The sequence below is a fragment of the Pyrus communis genome, chromosome 1 (genome assembly GCF_041283825.1).
Source record: "Pyrus communis isolate YQ-2024b chromosome 1, ASM4128382v1, whole genome shotgun sequence".
In the NCBI taxonomy this organism is placed as follows: domain Eukaryota; kingdom Viridiplantae; phylum Streptophyta; class Magnoliopsida; order Rosales; family Rosaceae; genus Pyrus; species Pyrus communis.
In genome coordinates this window covers 21,383,961-21,403,784 of record NC_142565.1, presented here as the reverse complement: position 1 = coordinate 21,403,784, position 19,824 = coordinate 21,383,961, and positions in this window count along the sequence as shown.

Genomic DNA, 19,824 nt, shown 5'->3' with positions numbered 1-19,824 from the left:
AGACTCAAACTAGACTTTAAAGGTGATTTGGACGAAAAGAAACCTTAACTAGACTCAAAACACTCAAAGAAAACAGATTTTGACTCAAATAACAAGACTAAATGAAAGGGGGATTATTTTTGACGAATTTTAAAACTTAAAACAAAAACTTTGTAGAAAATACTTTGGAAAAACGAATTTAAGTGAAATAAATGGGTGAAAGGCTAGTTAGAGGGTCCTTCTCCACACATGATATATGCATACGAACCAATTTCCAGTTATTATTCCTTTAGACTATGAATGACAACGCCCCAAGTTAGTTGCATCGCACAACTAACCATCAGATTTTCCTTATTTCATTGAATTAAATGGAATACGCATCTAAACCAAATTATCTTTCTCAAGTTCCCTATATGAAACGCATGATAGAGATACATGTCAAAAGTCATTAAGTTCTATGAAAATCATAAGCATTGACAAGACATTCATCACTATGAAACGCATGAGACTCATACCAAGGATTTACTTAACACAATTTTCACTAGCAACCTCCACTACTTGTGAATATAAGTGAATAACTATTACGTGAAACCCCCTTATACTCTAGCATCAAATTCATGCATGCAAATTAAGTGTCGACCCCCAACCCACATACATAAACAAGTTTTAATAACTTAGATAAGCAAATCACATTCATGCCTTAAGAAACAATAACTGGACGTAATCAGTTCATATAAAACATATAATCATGGCTTCGAATTCACCTCTAACTAAGAAGTTAGTTCCATATGTTCGCAAAACAAAGATAATTAAACTTAAACATTAAAAACAAAGATAGAATACACCTAGAAACACTCCAGGTGGCTCCTCCTTCCTTCCTTGCTGCCAACAATGGGGATTTGCGTGAATTTAGGCTCTTGAGGTGTGGTGGATGGTGTGGTGTAAATTTGTGGTAGAGGGTGGTGGTTTTTGAGTGTTGTGGCATCAAGTATTTATAGGGTGAAGGGGAGGCACGAATTTGGGCTGAAAAGGAGAGGAATTAGGACTCCAAATCACTAAAGAACAAGGATACTTTCAATTAGATTCCATGGAGGACAAGGAATGGTCCTTGTGGTAGATTCTAGAACTTCTAGAAGGGATACTGATGCGAAAATAGTTAAGCACACAAATTAACCCTCTTGTTGTCAAATTGTAGTAAGGATGCAAGTAGGGATCGTTCTGGACCGGGGATTAGGAGGGCTTGCGAAAACCTCTAAACTGACTTAAAAACATAAAAACAAAGTTAAAAACGTTCACAAAGACTCAAAGGACTTGAAACAAGTTCAAAAGACTCAAAACTGCCTAAAAACACTAACTAGGCAGTTTCTGACCTTAAACACAATTTTGGACGAATTTAAGATTATGGTTTGATTCAAAACACTTTAAAACACAAACTAAACAGATTCTAAACACTATAGAACAAGAAAGTAAAGGGGGGTTTTGATTTGACGAAAATTGAAATAACAAAACAAGTTATAAAACTAGGCAGATTGTAAAACGAATTTTTGGAAACAAGATGATGGATGGATTAGTTAGAGGTCCATTCTCCACACATGACACATTTGTATATGAATCGATTTTCCAATTGCTTTTCACTAACTATGATGCTCAACACCTCAAGTTAACCGTGATGCACTAATTAACCCTCAGATTTCCTTATGTCATTGAATTGGATGATGCATGTGACAATTCAAATCATTCTCCAACGGTCCTCAACATGAATGCATAGAAGAGATACAGTGAGAGATCATTATGCTCCATGAAAATCATAAGTGTTGACGAGGCAATTGTAACTATGAATGCATGATACTCTTGCCAAGAATTCAATTAACGCGGTTGTGACTAGCAACCTTCACTACTCATGTTTATAAACTTGTGACGATTAGGTGAAACTTGTTCATAAACTAGCATCAAGTTCATGCATGAAAACTAAGTATGCATCCTTAATCAACATACAAGAACAAGTTTTGAATAAAACAGATAATTGAATTGCAATCACAACTTAACAAATCACAATTGGAAGAAATCAATTCATATCTCAAACATGTTCATGGCTTCAAACTTTCCCCTAACTAATTAGGGGTTTAGCCACTCATGATTACAGCAAACTCAGAAAGTAATAACAAAGTAAACATTGAAAACAAGAACGAAGTACACCTAAGAACGCTCCAATCTGCGAGCATGAAACGTTCAAGGCCTCCTTCCTCTCCTAATTGCTGCGGCACAAGAGGTTATTGTGAGTTTAGGGGGTTATGGATGATGTAGAATGATGGATTTAGGTTTGGGATGGATGTAGGGGATGGCAAGGGTTGGTTTTGGGCAGAAAATACGGAGAATGGTGAAGTATGGATGTGTTAGAGGGAAGGGATGAATTTCTAGCGTGAATGGTGAATGAATGAATCCTTTGTGGCTGCAACAAGGAGGTTTATTAATAGGATTTCAGGAATTAAAACCCTAGGTTATTTAGGTAATCATAATTTAAGTCAAAAGCCTTTAGAAATAGGAAATCAAATCAGAAATTTAAAGGAACCTACCTAAAAGCTGCGGCAATGCATAAAACACAAAAGGAATGTGTTTTAATGCAAGGAAATAGGAAAGAACTATCTCCCTTGCACGGCAAGGAAGAGGAAAGGTCAAGGGAGGTGCGGCTAAGGCTTTTAAGACAAGGTTTGTGACATAATCTTGCAGATTTTTGGGAGAGAAAAGGAAGGTAACTCACGGCAAGAAAAGAGAAAGGATTTAAAGCCAGAAATTTGGAGAAAAAAGGAAGGTAAGGTGCGGCTCAATTTAGGATATGTCTAGGGCTTCTAGAACATGTGATTTAGGCAACCAACATTATTTAGAAACTTGCACAATTGGAAACCTTTCAAGAATAGAAACTCCCCATAATGGAAACTGGTTTCCAAATCTTGATTCCTCCTTCTTCCTTCGATTCTAGGCTCACTTGGTCTTCAATTTCGTCCAACACTTTGGCTCCAAGCATAAGCTATCCATCCTTAGCCCAAAAGTGCTCCAAAAGGCTCCAAAATGCACTTCTTTGCTCCTTTAGCCCTTAGAACCTGAAAACATACCAAAATGGCTTAAAAGACTTAAAGAACTAAGAAATAACAACGTAAATGCACAAGAACAAGCCAACTAAGTCGCCTAAATATGCACCTATCAGATACATGTGGCATAAACTTAATGCACGAAAATAGGGCTTCTAGAACTTGATATTTAGGTGATTTAATGTGAAAAGGAGTCCTCTTTGAAGTTGGAATTAAGGTAGGAAAAGATTAGGATAGGATAAGATAAGATAAGGTTGGATAAGGTTTGGATAAGATAAGGAAATTTGGATAAGGTTCCTTATTTCTTGCTCTTTCCTTATCTTCTTTGCATTTGGACTTCTTTCTCCAGATTTTTAGCCTTTCCTAGCATCTCTTGACTTCAATTTCGTCCATCCACATTGCTCCATAGTTAAGCTATCCAATCCATGCCCAAAACTGCTCCAAATAGCCTCAAAATGCACTTTCTTGCTCCTTTTGCCATTAGGACCTAAAAACATACGAAAATAGCTTAAAAGACTAAAATAGATAGTAATTAAGTAACTAAATGCAAGGAAACAACATAACTAAGTAGCATAAATATGCTCCTATCAAATTCCCCCACACTTAGCTTTTGGTAGTCCTCGAGCAAAACGAAATAAACAAAACAAACAAAACACAATCTAGACCTTCCGACATGTGCCTCAGGGATTTCCAATGAACATCACACATTAAAGAACACCACATACATAGATTTTAGTTATCCTACCCTCGAGCATATACTTAACCTACCCTCAAAGGGTGCCATGCCGATACTCGAATGAAAGCTGTTGTTGTAGGCAAATTCCATTAAATCCAACCACTTGTGCCAAGCATCACCAAACTGTAACACCGAAGCTCGCAACATATCCTCCAACGTCTAAATGGTTCTCTCTGACTGTCCGTCCGCCTGAGGATGATACGCCGTACTATAAAGTAGTCTCGTACCCAAAGCTTCCTGAAATGCCACACAACATTTAGATGTAAATCTTGGATCACGATCCGAGACAATACTCACAGGGACACCATGGTACTTCACGATCTTCGAGATGAACAACTCAGCTAATCGGCCCAAAGAATACTTCCCCTCACTGGAATAAAATGTGCTGACTTAGTAAGCCGATCAACAATCACCCAAATGCCGTCAAAACCATTATGTGTACGCGGAAGCTTGTACACAAAATCCATAGTAATATTTTCCCATTTCCACTCTGGAACAGGAAGTGGCTGCAACAACCCAAACAGCTTCTTCCTTTCTGCCTTAACTTGCTGACAAACAGCACACCTACTCACATACTCAGCTATCTCCCTTTTCATACCCGGCCAATAATAAAATGGTCGAATGGTATGATACATTTTAGTAGCTCCTGGATGCATAGCATAAGTCGAGATATGTGCTTCATCGAGAATTGCTTCCTTTAAATCCAAATTATTAGGAACAAACATCCTACCCTCCTGCATCAGCATGCCATCCGAATCACGAACTCTGAGGTCTCTCCTCCTCCCTCGATCTCGAGCTTGGATCAATTCTTGAGTTTCTCTATCAGCTACCTGAGCTTCAAGCACCCGATCAACTAAAATTGGCCTAACTTGAAAATTAGCAAGTAAAGCCACCTCTCAATCTTCTGCCTCCAACCTCACTCCCGTAGATCTTAAGTCTGCTAAAAGAAGAATACGACTAGCGTACAATGCATTGATACGGCCCTGAGACTTCCTACTAAGTGCATCAGCCACTACATTTGCACGACCAGGGTGATAATCAATCGTGCAGTCATAATCACTGAGCAGCTTCATCCACCTCCGCTGACGAAGATTAAGATCCTTCTGCGTAAAAAGATACTGAAGACTCTTATGATCTGTAAAGATCTTACATTTCTCTCCATAAAGGTAATGTCTCCACAACTTCAACGCAAAAATAATGGCTGCTAACTCCAAATCATGTGTAGGGTAATTCAACTCATGAGGTTTTAGTTGTCGTGAAGCATAAGCAATTACCCTACCATGCTGCATCAACACACAACCCAGACCATCCCTAGAATCATTGAATTGGATGAATATGCATCGCAACCAAATTATTCCTAACAAGTTCTCTATATGAACAGCATGATAAAGACACATGTTAGAATCATTACGTTCTTTGGAAATCATAAGCATCGACAAGGCATTTGTAACTATGAAAAGCATGATACTCCTGCCAGGAATCTACTTAACACGATCGTGACTAGCGACCTTCACTACTTGCGAATATAAATTCATAACGATTAGGTGAAACAAACTTATACCCTAGCACCAGATTCAAGCATGCAAATTAAGCGTGCACTCTCAATCAACATACAAGAATAAGTTCTAAATCAAACGGTTAAGCAAATTGTATTTACGACTTGACAAGGCATTCATCACTATGAAATTCATAAGCATTGACAAGGCATTCATCACTATGAAACGCATGAGACTCATACCAAGGATTTACTTAACACGATTGTGACTAGCAACCTCCACTACTTGTGAATATAAGTGAATAACTCTTACGTGAAACCCCCTTATACTCTAGCATCAAATTCATGCATGCAAATTAAGTGTCGACCCCCAACCCACATACATAAACAAGTTTTAATAACTTAGATAAGCAAATCACATTCAAGACTCAAGAAACAATAACCGGATAGACTCAATTCATATAAAACATATAATCATGGCTTCGAATTCATCTCTAACTAAAAAGAAATTAGTTCCACATGTTCGCAAAACGAAGATAATTAAACTTAAACATTAAAAACAAAGATAGAATACACCTAGAAACACTCCAGGTGGCTCCTTCTTCCTTCCTTGATGCCAACAATGGGGATTTGTGTGAATTTAGGCTCTTGAGGTGTGGTGGATGGTGTGGTGTGAATTTGTGGTAGAGGGTGGTGGTTTTTGAGTGTTGTGGCATCAAGTATTTATAGGGTGAAGGGGAGGCACGAATTTGGGCTGAAAAGGAGAGGAATTAGGACTCCAAATCACCAAAGAACAAGGATACTTTCAATTAGATAACAAGGAGGACAAGGAATGGTCCTTGTGGCAGATTCTAAAACTTCTAGAAGGGTTACATATGGCATAAACTTAATGCACGAAAATAGGGCTTCTAGAACTTGATATTTAGGTGATTTAATGTGAAAAGGAGTCCTCTTTGAAGTTGGAATTAAGGTAGGAAAAGATTAGGATAGGATAAGATAAGATAAGGTTGGATAAGGTTTGGATAAGACAAGGAAATTTGGATAAGGTTCCTTATTTCTTGCTCTTTCCTTATCTTCTTTGCATTTGGACTTCTTTCTCCAGATTTTTAGCCTTTCCTATCTTCGCTTGACTTCAATTTCGTCCATCCACATTGCTCCATAGTTAAGCAATCCAATCCATGCCCAAAACTGCTCCAAATAGCCTCAAAATGCACTTTCTTGCTCCTTTTGCCATTAGGACCTAAAAACATACGAAAATAGCTTAAAAGACTAAAATAGATAGTAATTAAGTAACTAAATGCAAGGAAACAACATAACTAAGTTGCATAAATATGCTTCTATCATATAGTGGAGCATAACTTAGAAGGAATTCCTTTTGAATGACATTTGTGCAGAAAACAAGTGTGGGGGAGTGGATTTTGTGAGTGTGTGTGTGCCAAAGTCTTAAAAGAGGCACGGGAAAAAGAAGAAAAAAACGAAAGAAAAAAAAATTGTGAAAAAGAAGAAAAAGAGAAGAAAAGAAAGAAAGTGAGTGAAAATAAGTGAGAATGAACTCACAAGTGTGATTGTTGAAGAAAGGGTCCAAAAAGTTTGAATATGGCCCTAAGTGTTGTGTGACTTCCCCTAGGGTGTTCAAAGTTGACTTCTGCATTCTAAAGGGAATTCTAAGTGCCTAATTCAATACTTTGCTCACTATTGCTTGAAGAATGTTCGATTATCCTTTACCTTTCGTTGTTAGCCAATACCCTAGCCCCGTTACAACCCTTTGACTTCTATCTTGATTGTTATGTGTTTTGATGGATTTTGGGTTGTTCTGATGATGTAGAATGGATTTTGGGTGTTTAGAGGCACGGCAAGGGATGTAGGTTGAGTGTGGATGAGTGTTTGATGCTTGGAAGGTGGTGGAGGACTCGGCAATGATAGTGGAAGAAGGTGGAATGGATGGTTGTGTTTCTGGGTTGCAGAAAGGTGTTTTGGGATGGATGGATGTGTGTGGGAGTGAATGGACGAGTTTTGGTGGTCAATCCTCCTCTAGGGTTCGGCCAAGGGCTAATTATAAGTGTTTTGGGATGGATGGATGTGTGTGGGAGTGAATGGACGAGTTTTGGTGGTCAATCCTCCTCTAGGGTTCGGCCAAGGGCTAATTATAAGTGTTTTGGGAAGTTAATAACATACCTAATTGAGTTATGATTCAGATTTCCTAGTCTAAATAGAATCAGAAAAGGGGAATGCACGAATTTAAAACAAGTAAGGAATGTCCTTACCTTGCAAGGAATCAGAAATTAAACCTCTTCCACAGCAAGGAAGGGGAATTTAAGGTAAGGTACGAAATTGATGCAAAAGAAGGAAGGAAAAATCCATTCCTTGCAAGAAATCAGAAATTAGGACTTTAGGGAAAGTTTTAGAACTAGGAAAGTGAATTAAACTAGGAAATAGGAAATTGAAATCAGGAAACACAAGGGAAGGGTGCGGCACATAGTTTAGGGAAAGGTAAGACACAAAGCAAGAGGTATTAGAATAAGGGAAAGGTCCTAACACAGATGGAAAATAGGGAAGTTTACACAAGGAAAGGGAAACAACCTTCCTTGCACGGCAAGGAAGGGAAAGTTGCAAAGAACCTTTGTTTGTTGTCCAAGGGTGCTCGGGAGCCATCTTAATTGCTAAAACTTAGAGCGTTCTTGATTTAGGAAAGGTCAACCAAAATAGGAAACTTTGGCTTAACTTTCCTTCTTCAAGTAGGAATCCTTGTGTGATTAGGAATCCTCGTCCAACTAGGAATCCTCATGTGAGTGGGGAACCTCCTTCAATTTGGAAACCTTCTCGTAATTGGAATCCTCGTCATAGTAGGAATCCTTGCGACATCAACTCTTCAATTTCGTCCATTCCTTTTGCTCCAAGCATAAGCTATCCAATTTGTGCCCAAAAGTGCTCCAAAAGGCTCCAAAATGCATCCTTTCGCCAAATACGTCTTATGAACCTGAAAACACACAAAAGAAGCTTAAAGAACTAAAATAATGATAGGAGCATATTTAGGTGACTTACTTAGCTTGTTTTCGTGCATTTATGTTGTTAATTCATAGTTGTTTTAGTAGTTTAAGCCATTTTCGTGTGTTTTTAGGTTCATATGGCTAAGGAAGCAAAAAGGTGCATTTTGGAGCATTTTGGAGCAAAATTGGGCTTGGAATGGATAGCTTATGTTTGGAGCAAAAGGAATGGACGAAATTGAAGACCTAAAGGAGTTAGGATTCCTAATCACAAGAGGATTCCTAATCAAATGAGGAATCCTAGTCAAAGAAGGTTTCCTACTTGAAGTAGGAAAGTTAAGCCAAGGTTTCCTATTTTGGTTTAACCTTTCCTAATCCTTAAAGACTCCATGTTTCAGGAATATCAAGGACTTCTACCTATTCTAGGTGACAAAACAATGTTCCCTTGCAACCCAAATTCCTTGCCATGGATCCCCTTAGTATTTCCCTTCCTTGCCGTGCAAGAGAGGGCCTTCTTTCCTGTTTTAAAGCATTCAAACACATTCCTTTTTCATATCAAACTCAGCCATAATTCACATACCCTTTTCTATTCCAAAATCCTTGCCTAATTTCAGAAATAAAGAGCATTCCCTTTCTTGCACTCCTTTGCCGTGAGTTTTCCCTTTCCTGACTTTGTGACTTTGTGTTTCCTATTCTTGAAGGATTTGGAGTTATTTCTTTCCCTAAACTAAGTAATAAAGCCTTAGGATTCTTTCTTCCATATAAATACCCTATGCCGCACCCTTATTAAAACCTAATCACCCTTCCACACAACCTGCCTTCATTCATTCAGAAAACCAAACTTTGCCACAGCCTTCCATCCAACTTTCCACCATTCCCATACTTCCAAACCTTCATCCAAGCCTCCATACACTTGTTGACTCTAAAAATTACAAAACCTACGTGGCGCGCAGGCCGAGTAACTAACAAGCTAACTACGTCCTTCGGTTGAATGCAGGGCGTGCTAACTCGTCGGTCGAGCTTGGCCGAGGAGTAAAATTTGTTGATGTCGCGTTGAGCGCGTCGTTGACTTCTCTATCTTATGATTGGGACCGAGGAAGGAACACTCTCGGTCTCTAGGTTCTATAGCCTGAAGACAAGGCTACTAATTCTACGGAGTTCACAAATCGTCAGAGCCCGATTCGGTCACTGTGATTATATTCGTAAGAGTATAAGCACGCCGAATCGAGACCAAACTATATGGGCACAGGTACTCAAATGTGATGTATGTCTTGATGGTAAACGTAGTTCGGCCGTCGGAATGCCGAACCCTGAAACTTACTTGCGAGTATCCAATCATAAAATCACTCGGCGTCTAATACGCCGAGCAATGTAATTCGTAACACCTGACTATGTCGAGAAGGCTAGCAAGGTGACCTCTGCCAACAAAGGTTCGAAAACCTTTCTCGGCTGAGACTTAGATAGGTAACCGGTCGACCTCGACGCAGTGCTGTTTATCCAAACTGAAGGTGCTTCTCGGTCGGCTGATTCTGCGGCAGCAGTGCTGTTTATCCAAACTGAAGATGCTCGCCGGGTGCCTCCACAGTGCTGTTTATCCAAACTGAAGGTATGTCGGCGGAAAAGGAAAAGGAAAAATCTCAAGGTATTTGAGAGGTTTTGCGCAGGGCAATTGTATGCTGATTTGAAGGGGCTTTTCTGTTGCATGATTTCTTGTATTTATAGCACCCCATTCCTTGAGACCGATTCGCATTCTGATTCGTATTGGGAGTCCTTGTCCCGTTTCAACTCTAACTCGAACAAACCTACTCCCACTGGGATTCTGAATTTTCCTTCATTTCGAGGCTTTATTCTTTGCCGGTCGGGAATCCTGGTCGCACCAGGACTCACTCGCCCTTTTCTATTTATCCAGATTACTTAGGGTAGGACTTGACCGACCCTGCTAACAGGCCCGGGATTTATCATTCGGCCCACAGTATGACATAACCTTGGGCCGAGCACATCCTGCTGCTCGGCCCAACAATATTATTTTGGGCCCAAACATTGCCCCCTCGCTTCTGAGGTCGCCGACTGTTAACTGTTGGTCGGGACTCGGCCTTGAAGAAGTGGAAACGCCTATTGCTTTTCGGACTTTACTTCCCTTGATGACCATTACTTATGCACATTTATGAGACATGATTGCACTTTCCTCGTTACCCCCAACGTACAGCCACGTGTCGATTCTTCGCCGCTCTTAACCGCTTTCAATCATGGCCCTCGAAATCGTGCACTTACCGAAGCGTCTTATCTTCATTAATGCATTAAAACCGTCGCCGCACGCAATCGTGCGTCCTGGATTTTCGACCCCTCGATCCTATCTTCGCAGGTTCCCAAAATATCCGAAATGATTGGGACCTTTTCCCAGTTAAATTTCCCCCCATTTGAACCAGTGTTTTTCGAATACCAAACGTTTGATCTTCATTCTGAAAAGCTTATAAATACCCAAACTTCTGTCATTCACATCTCACGCCTTTCAGAATTTTCGAAATCTCTATTTTATCATTCCTGTTTGTTCAAGCAAAGCCTTCAAGCCCTTCTTCCTGCAACCTTCTCTTTTAACTCCAAATCCTTTCTTCCATCAATGGCCTCCTTTATCTCAAAGCTTTCTGACGAGTGCAGCAAATGTAAGGATTTCATTGATCGGAGCGCCGTCAAGACGTTGCGATTTGAAAATGACATGGCCACCACCCACCAGATTCTGGGTCCCATTTTCAGAGACGCAGTGCCGTCGTCTATCACTAATCTTCTCAAGGAGCAGTGTTTAATACCCCTGCTGCAGGGGTTCGATTGGTCGAAGTAGACTCTGGCGCGGCCCCAAGGAGCCTGGCCCTCGACCACCACAGCCTGGGCCACCTGGGTTGACCGAATGAGCACATTCTTTGGCAAGGAGTGGAAGGCCCTTGGTATCTACGATGCCATTATTCTTTCGACCATGGAGATTGCTGATAGGAGCATATTCATGCGACTTAAATGGCTTGTTCTCGTGCATTTACGTTATGTTTCTTTAGTTATTTTAGTCCTTTAAGCTATTTTCGTGTGTTTGTAGGTCCAAAGGGCTAAAGGAGCAAAAAGATGCATTTTGGAGACTTTTGGAGCACTTTTGGGCTAAGGATGGATAGCTTATGCTTGGCGCCAAAATGTTGGACGAAATTGAAGACCAAAGTGTTGGAACTTTGTTCCCTTTAGTTTTAGGACATTTAAACCTTTCCAATTCCCTTATGCCGTGCATCTCCACCTTTCTCCCAAAACCATAACATGCATTCATTATTCATTCCCTCACATGCTCCCATTACTTATCATAATCACATATCATATCACTTATCATTCACCACTTATCATTCATCACTTATCATTCACCACTTATCACTTATCATATCATTCACCACTTATCATTCATCACTTATCATTCACCACTTATCACTTATCATATCATTCACCACTTATCATTCATCAAACACATGCATTCACATGTTTTCACAATCTGCCATCATTCCAACCAAAACCGTGCACATGCTATCACCATGCATTCACATGCACTTGTTCCTCCATCATTCCATCCTTTAAAACATTGCACATGCACTTTAATCATTCAACACATGCATTCACTTCATCATTGCAGCCACACATTCACCCACATGCTATCCCATTTCAGATTGCATTTCCATCATATTCACATGCATTTTCAGATTGTCCCCTTGCACATGCAGCCACTTATTCAAAGCACATGCATTTCCACCCTTTAATCACATGCATAAAGCAGCCACATGCATCTCCCATCACCATTTCAGATTTCTAGCATTTGCACATGCAACCTAGCTGTCATGTTCCCTCTCCCATCCATCCATCTCCCTATAAAAACCATACACACTTCATTCATTCTCATTCACTCTTCCATATTCCAGAAATTCGTCAAAACCTCTCCACACCCTTGCAGCAGCCACCAAAACACTTTTCTCCTCCATTGCAGCCACTCCAACCACTCCCCAAACCATTCACACCATCAAACTATCCTTAGACCTTGTGCTACAACGAAGAGGAAGATAAGAGGGCCTAAACGTTCATACAATTCAAGTTTGAGTTGTTGGAATGTTTAGGTGTTTCTTTGATTTCAATGTTTAATTTCAATACTCTTTGTTTTGTACGAATGAGGAATGGAAGAGAAGAGGGCCTAAACGTTCATACAATTCAAGTTTGAGTTGTTGGAATGTTTAGGTGTTTCTTTGATTCCAATGTTTAAATTCAACTAAACCCCCCCTTTGCTAGGGGGGGATTCGAAATAAATGTTTATGCTTGCATTTTGATTTGATTACTTCTAATTGCGTTTCATAAGTTGTGGATTCAATTTGTTTAACTATTTGATTGATAACTTATTTATGTATGTTTATTGAGAGTGCACACTTAATTTTCATGCATGAATTTGACGCTAGAATATAAGTGAGTTTCACCTAATAGTTACAAACTTATATTCACAAGTAGTGGAGGTTGCTTATAAACAATCGCGTTAAACGAATTCTTGGCATAAGTTTCATGCAATCATAGTAACGAATGCCCCGTCAACACTTATAATTTTCATAGAGCGTAATGATTCTTGCTTGTATCTCTATTATGCAATCATGTAGGGAACTTGTGGGGAATGTTTTGGGTTGTCGTATGCAATCATCCAATTCAATAACGTTAGGAAGATTTGAAGGTTAATTAGTGCATCACGGTTAACTTGGGGTGTTGAGAATTAATGATTTATTGAAATGCAATTGGAAATCGTTTTATTATGCAAGTATAACATGTATGGAGATGAACCCCTTAGCTAGCCTTCATTCCATTCATTCTATCACATTCACATTTACATTTTGCTTTAATTTACAATCTGTACATTTTAGTTTAATTTCGTATAAACCTAAATCCCCCTTTACTTTAATGTCAAATTAGTTAGAAATACATTTAGTTTGTGTTTATAAGTGTTTTGTTTCAATTTGTTACATAAATTCGTCCAAAGTACTCAAGGTGCTCAAAACTGCCCAGAAAGTGTTTTTAAGGCAGTTTCGAGTGCTTTGGGTACTGTTTGAGTCTTTTGGTTTGTTTTAGTGTTTTAAAGTTTAGTTTTACATTCTTTGAGTCTAGTTTAGTGTTTTATATTACGTTTTTACGTTTGTGATTCAATTTGTTACATAAATTCGTCCAAAGTACTCAAAGTGCTCAAAACTGCCCAGAAAGTGATTTTAAGGCAGTTTTGAGTGTTTTGGGTAATGTTTGAGTCTTTTGGTTTGTTTTAGTGTTTTAAAGTTTAGTTTTGCATTCCTTGAGTCTAGTATAGTGTTTCATATTGTTATTTTACGTTTTTGAGTCAAATCCAAGTGGTTAACAATCCCTCCTAATCCCCGGTCCAGAACGATCCCTACTTATACTTATACTACAATTTGACGAAAAGAGGGTTTAATTTGTGCGCGTATAAGTCTCGCATCAAATTTTGGCGCCGTTGCCGGGGATTAGCAAATTTGCTAATCTCTTGGATTGTTTGTTTCTGTTATGTATTTTAGTTTTAGTTTTTGATTTTTGTTTTGTTTGTTGAATTCAAATACTAGAGAAGAACAACATGGCACTTGATAATGCTTCTCTTTTGTCACAGCTCATGGAAAGGTCTCAAATGCAAAGAGTTGATATATTGAATCTTCAATCAAGGAATAACGTGTTTTCCAATACTTACAATTCGGATTGGAGTGATCATTCAAACTCTATGTGGTGGGAACCTCAAAATGCTCAACAAGGAGGATATTGGCAGCCACCACAACCTCATATTCAATATGCCCAACCAAACTTAAGTTCGTCAATAGATTATAATCAAAAGCTTAACGAATTAATTTGTTTGGTACAGGGCTCACAAAATCAAGACAATGAGGCTCGACAAGAAGACAAAAGGTTGGACCACTTGGAAAAGCAAATTGGGCAGATCGCGGAGTTCGTAGGACAATTTTGCGACCAAGGCAAACTCCCTAGTTCAACCATTGTAAAACCGAAGGGAGAATTTGAAGCACCTTTGCTGGAAGCACTTATTGCTCCTACGCCATCTAATTCAAGTAAGGTTGTTCCAATTAGTTCTAACCCCATTCCACCTAATATCCCTATTCCTTGCAGGTTCATGAATTCCAAGGAAGAAGAAAGTGAAAAAGACATCTTGGAAGACCTTCCAAAGGTGCAAAGTAGGGAATTTCATGAATTCATCAAAGAGGATTTACTTGAGACAACAATGCCCAAAGAAGTTGAATTTGATGACATTGGACAAGTCATAACCATCACATGCAATCTGGCCAAGTCCAATATCCCTGAAACTTTCAAAGGAGTGGTGTTTGTCATTGAGTTCTTGTCAGACAAAACAAGTAAGTCATTTTTTTCAAATTCCATTACATTTTATACTAACTTGTTGTTTTTTTTGAATCAGGCACCTACATTAGAATTCAAACCAATGCCGGTTCACTTCAAGTATCACCTTCCATTCAAGGACCAATTCCATGCCGTTTGATTTGATATATAAAAAAAAAAAAAAAAAAAAAAAAAAATTTATTTATTAAATAAATTACTAAACATGGAGAAAGATGGAGCCTTCACAGAGGTTGTTTACGTGAAGCCCCACTACGAGGCGTCGAAGCGGAAGGCATAGAAGCGGGAGGCATAGTAGCGGAAGGCATCGAAGCGGGAGGCATAGTAGCGGAAGGCATCGAAGCGGGAGGCATCGGAGCTAGAGCATTCCAGGCCTCAATACTTGGCCAAGCGCTGGATGAGCCAGGAAAAAGGTGCCTCTGGAGGAAAGATGAAAACCTTTGACGGTCATTGTGAATCCGACCTTCAGACTCTTGCAGCTCATCAAGCTTCCTCTTCATGCCCGTCGAATAGTTGTTGGCAAGCACGTGCAAACTTCTATTCTCGTACTTAAGCTGCTGGATCTCTTGCTTAAGACTCTCCACCTCTGCCATCAATGATTCCACCTGACGGGAGCGGGCAAGCAGGCGTTGGCCCATGTTGGACACAGAACTCGCACACTGAACACTAAGTGCGAGGGACTCTTGAACGGCCAACTCATCGGACCGTCCTGACAGCAGCCTACTATCTTTTGGAGTGAGGAGGTTCCTAGCTACTATTGTAGCTGTTGTGGCGTCCTGCATCACGGAGTCTTCACTTGAAAGAGGACCGTTAGAAGATAAGAAAGAAGGGCGCCATACGTTACCTTGACGCGGCGCGCCCGTATCACTGCTAAGGCTCAATTCCAAGCTAAGGTTCGATGAGTTTGCCATTTTTCAAAAGTGTTCAAAGAGAAGGGATGGAGTTAAATTTCAAAGGCCCGGAGTCGATTTTCAAGAATGGGAAATCTTCAGAGTGTGTTTGTTGTGGTGATCGATAGCTCAATAAAAAAGCCAAGGCGACGCGTCCACCAATTCAAAAAGCCGGAATTTCCGGCGTAATTTAGGCGACGCTTTCTCGGCTTTTCAGAAAACGCGTTCAACTTTGTCAAAAGATTTCTGACAAAGCTGAAAACACGTGGAGGCCATCATCGCAACTACACATCTTTAGCCGACAAGCGCAAAGTTCGGCGACGCTTTCTCTGCTTTTCAGAAAACGCGTGCAGCTTTGTCAAAAGGAGCCGCATCCGCACTACTACGTGTCGTTCAGAAAGCAAAGGGGCGTCGTTCAGAAATCGAAGGGGCGCCTGCTCAGAAATCGAAGAGGCGTCGTTCTGATATCGAAGAGACATTTGTCGACAAGGGTAAAAGAACAGTACCACCACTTGATATTATCTCTATATATGTCGACCTTCGTCTTTTATGGCAAGGCAGACCTGAAGAAAATGCCCAACTCTCCCTCACCTCTGAGGGCGCACTCCCAGCAAAGCCTTTCGAAATACTCAATTCTTTCTTCTTCCCCAAAGATGATACCAGATGCCTGGAGTACATATGACCCAGGAGGAAACGGCGGATTGAAGTGTGCTGATTCATTCACCGCTTCTTCAAAAGCAAAGGTATCTCATATCATCAAGGTCAAAAGCAAAAGTATCTCATATCATGCTCTTTCCCTGTCTTTTTCTTTGTCCTTGTTCTTACTCGCATGGCAAAGTAAAAGAAGCAATCAGCCGGCACTTGGAGTCAGTCTTCCGATCTGGAGCCAACTGCCTGGAATCTATTCCTGATTGCTTACCTAGCGTTGCTCTCGAGTAGTCATCTTCAACGGTTGATACACTTCCGGAGAAGAGACCACTTCTGCAAAGAGGAGCGAGTAAGGCAAGTGAAAATGATACATTGAAGCATGTGGAGACAAACATAGGCTGAGTTATCCTCCAACCCTTTTCAATACGAATTGGAAAGATTGAACAAAGAAACAGACCAAAGGGGTATGCTCAGACCTTCGGGGAAGACCAAAAGAATCCTCCAGCCCAGTAGCACAAAGGAAAATCAACAAGTGGCGGAGACCAAAAGAATCATGCAGCCCAGTTCAAGAGTATGCCTGTGGAATCACCAAGATCAATGCCTCAATGCAATCACCAAGGAGAAGAGGGAATTTACACTCCATAACCAGATTTGCGTCCCTAAACTCTTCTCTTTGTTAATTACATTCTGCCATGTTTAGTATGTTTAGTTGTTTTTTTTATGTGTTTACTTATGATTTGTGTGAATCTATGCTTAAAACATTGAGGACAATGTTTGATTTAAGTGTGGGGGGGTAACTAATGTTGTTAATGCAAATTCGTGGGATTTTATCACCCATAACTTCAAATGTTGTTCCTTGCTGTTTTAAGGTGTTTTTAAATTGTTTTAGAGTGTTTTAGTGTGTTTTGTTTTATAACTCCGAAAATCACATAAAAATTTGAAAAAAATGTTTTGAAAAGCCTAAAAAGAGTGTTTTGAGTCATTTTTGTGTGTTTGTGTCTTAGGGTACCTTCCAACAAAATGATAAGGATTTGGTTTGTAATTGCATGACTGTTAAAAAGAGTTATGAACATAGAGAAAAGTTTGAATTACTCTTGGTATATGCTTGGTTATGGTTATAATGTATGACTTCACATGCAATCATAAAAGAAAAATTCGTTTTTGTAACATGCTTGAAGGAAGGAACTCAAACAAACGCTACAACCCTGTGAGACTCGAGCCATTACCTTCTTTGGAGAGTTATTTTCTGTGATTCTTTGTTTTCTAAAGTTGTTGCATGATCTCATTATTCCTTGCTTGGTTGCTACTTAGAATGCAATTGTATCATGATAGAACTAAATGCTAGAACTTATATCCGTTTCATTCAAAGCATGACATTGAATTGCATAATATATATCAAGATGAAGTTGTGTTGTTGCCACCATAGCCAAATAGCCTTACTTCCCATATTTCGTATATATTAGTTTTAACCCCGTTGAGCCTCGTTTAGCCTATTTTCTTTGCTAACCACATCACCCCTTACCTAGCCTAGAGTAGGACTTTCCTATACCCTTGTTCTTGAAGTATAGTGAGCATGACTTAAATGAATTCCTTTTGATTAATATGTTGCAGAAAATAAGTGTGGGGGAAGGGATTTTTGTGTGTATGTATGTGCCTAAGTCTTAAAGGAAGCACGGGAAAAAGAAAAAAAAATGTGAGAAAAAGAAGAAGAAAAGAAAGAAAAAGAGTGAAAATAAGTGAGAATGGACTCACAAGTGTGATTGTTGAAGAAAGGGCCCAAAAAGTTTGAATATGGCCCTAAGTTTTGTGTGACTTCCCCTTGGGTGTTCAAAGTTGACTTCTGCGTTCTAAAGGGAATTCTAAGTGCCTAATTCAATACTTTGCTCACTATTGCTTAAAGAACGTTTGTTTTCCCTATCCTTTCTTTGTTAGCCAAACACCTTTAGCCCCGTTTCAACCCTTATGCTTCTATCTTGATCGTTATGTGTTCAATATGTGGAGTTTGGAATTGATTCATGCTTATGGAATCACTGGTTCTCATTCTAAGTAGTAGCATTCCATTCATGAGATCATATTCATGTCATTATCGTAAATCCAGAAAATGCTTTCTTTGTTATAACATATGTGAGATACTAGTCTTTCATGTTTACATCAATCTCTCACATATAACTAGTGTAGGGTGTATAGTCAGAAAATCTATGTGAAAATAGAGTGCATTCTAGTAAGGAATTGAGGAAATTCTCTAAGGCATGTTACTACATTCGAAATGGTTTTAAATGCTTAAATGTGAACTAGTATGTGGTGACTATGATTAAGAATGTACTTAAGTGTAAAGATGGCTAAAATCTGTGGGAATAATGATTTTTAACTTGTCATGAGCATTGGAAATCCGTGAGACGATTGTTGGAAGGTGTAGGTTGTGTTTTGTTCGTTTTCTCTAGTTTCGTGTTCTTTTGTTGTTTTGTTTTGCTCGAGGACTAGCAAAAGATAAGTGTGGGGGTATTTGATAGGAGCATATTCATGCGACTTAAATGGCTTGTTCTCGTGCATTTACGTTATGTTTCTTTAGTTATTTTAGTCCTTTAAGCTATTTTCGTGTGTTTGTAGGTCCAAAGGGCTAAAGGAGCAAAAAGATGCATTTTGGAGACTTTTGGAGCACTTTTGGGCTAAGGATGGATAGCTTATGCTTGGCGCCAAAATGTTGGACGAAATTGAAGACCAAAGTGTTGGAACTTTGTTCCCTTTAGTTTTAGGACATTTAAACCTTTCCAATTCCCTTATGCCGTGCATCTCCACCTTTCTCCCAAAACCATAACATGCATTCATTATTCATTCCCTCACATGCTCCCATTACTTATCATAATCACATATCATATCACTTATCATTCACCACTTATCATTCATCACTTATCATTCACCACTTATCACTTATCATATCATTCACCACTTATCATTCATCACTTATCATTCACCACTTATCACTTATCATATCATTCACCACTTATCATTCATCAAACACATGCATTCACATGTTTTCACAATCTGCCATCATTCCAACCAAAACCGTGCACATGCTATCACCATGCATTCACATGCACTTGTTCCTCCATCATTCCATCCTTTAAAACATTGCACATGCACTTTAATCATTCAACACATGCATTCACTTCATCATTGCAGCCACACATTCACCCACATGCTATCCCATTTCAGATTGCATTTCCATCATATTCACATGCATTTTCAGATTGTCCCCTTGCACATGCAGCCACTTATTCAAAGCACATGCATTTCCACCCTTTAATCACATGCATAAAGCAGCCACATGCATCTCCCATCACCATTTCAGATTTCTAGCATTTGCACATGCAACCTAGCTGTCATGTTCCCTCTCCCATCCATCCATCTCCCTATAAAAACCATACACACTTCATTCATTCTCATTCACTCTTCCATATTCCAGAAATTCGTCAAAACCTCTCCACACCCTTGCAGCAGCCACCAAAACACTTTTCTCCTCCATTGCAGCCACTCCAACCACTCCCCAAACCATTCACACCATCAAACTATCCTTAGACCTTGTGCTACAACGAAGAGG